A 1,884-nucleotide genomic window follows, 5' to 3' on the forward strand; every position below is an offset into this window, starting at 1 on the left:
GTGAAGCCATTTATAGTAAAAAATGTGTCATAAAAGAGTACTCAAAATAAAGATTTTAAAATGGAGTTTGGAAATACCTAGACCAACTACCCTCAAAGAAAATAAATCAGATAAAAAAAAGTAACTTGAATAAGTATGTTCAGAATAGTGCTATTAAAGGGAATGAGAACTGGGAGCAGCAAAAGTTCCCCTGAAGAGCAAATCAACTTGCTGATGAAACACTGTTCAAGACAATTTGGGAAACATGGAAAGACGTATGGAAATAATGTTAAGTAACCAAAATAAAGGACAAAGTAATATGGACACAAGTCAGAGCTATGTAAATGTATATTTAAACATGCTATAAAATGTGAGGTAAAATAGTTTAATATTTAGTAAGCCTTTTTCCTCCTCTAAATTTACTTTCCTAAAACATGAAGAGACTCCTGCCTGAACTATTTCCAACCAAGCCTTCATCTTGGCACTTGGGAGCACAGATGGTTGAAGTGGAACTGGATTTTAAAACTTTTGTCCACTGTTGTCAACGGCTGAGGGGAAATCATAAGAACTGAGTTGTTGACCACCTGAAATCTGCTTTGCTGTCTACCACCAGGACAAGAATTGTCTATCTTTATTTTTTTCTGTTTCCTTCATCGACGTAAAAACAAAGGACTAATAGTAATAGTAAGAAAATATTACCATTCTATTAGGGAAAAAAATTGCATGATTTTGCAATATACTGATGGAGCTGAGAACACGCTACCCCAGAATATGGCACCTTGGCATACCGAATATTTTAAGCTAAAGGGATTAGAGAAAAAGGCAGAAGCAGGAAGGTCACTCTGACCTTCCCCCACCCTTCACCCCTGGTGCAGGTCATAGGACTCTCATGGGAGAGGTGCCCCTCTTACACCCAGAGGCAAGGAGCACCCTTATCTCTGAAGACACAGAGACACCACAAAGAATCTGAACAGACTTTGCTAAATGCCCCCAAGTTTATTGCCATTAGATCATACCCTTTTTGCCCTATCATGTTTCTCCACCACTTATCCACTCTTCATCTAACCTACTATAAAAAACACTCAGGTTTAACTGTTTCTTTAGGTTTTCATTTTTTTATGAAGGCTTCTGTGTCATGTAAAACTTATATTAAATACGTTTGTATGCTTTTCTCCTGTTAATCTGTCTTTGTCAGTTTGGTTTTCAGAACCTGCCAGGAACCCTAAGAGGGTGGCGGAAAACCTTTTCCTTCCCTATGATATCATCAAAAGTGATTTTGGTGGCTAATGAATGCCAAGTCAGTGAAGCATACATATTTGGATATCAACCAACCTGAAATCCTGAAACTCTCATGTTTTTTTTTTTTTCCTCTTTAGTTTGTATTCAATCTTCAGCTTTAATTTTTTTCCTGTTTTACATAAATATAATGTAAAATACCTAATGTAGAAAAAAATTCCATTTTCACTCCAATCCTCACTTCCCCAGCAATGTTTGAAGCATATTCCTACAATTTTTTTATATACTTAATTTTTTTTTTAAAAAAAGGACTTGTACTTTATGTAATGCTTTAAATTATTTTTCGATTAATCTGTATTGGCTGTGTTTATATCTGTACATAGAGATCTACCTTCTTTTAGTAATTGCATAGTACAGATCAGTACCAAGAGAAATATAAGGCAAGGTTCAAGTACGAGTCACATATGCAATTTTACATATTCTAACAGCTGATTAAAAAGGTTAAAAAAATAGTGAAATTAATTTTAGTAATATATTTAGCCCAGTATATCCAGGACATTATCATTTCAACATGCACTCAACATAAAAATTGAGATATTTTAATTTTTTTCACATCTTCAAAATCCAGTGTGTGCTCAATTCAGACTAGTCACATGTTGAGTAGCTAGG

The sequence above is a fragment of the Cynocephalus volans genome, chromosome 2 (genome assembly GCF_027409185.1).
Source record: "Cynocephalus volans isolate mCynVol1 chromosome 2, mCynVol1.pri, whole genome shotgun sequence".
NCBI classification, from domain to species: domain Eukaryota; kingdom Metazoa; phylum Chordata; class Mammalia; order Dermoptera; family Cynocephalidae; genus Cynocephalus; species Cynocephalus volans.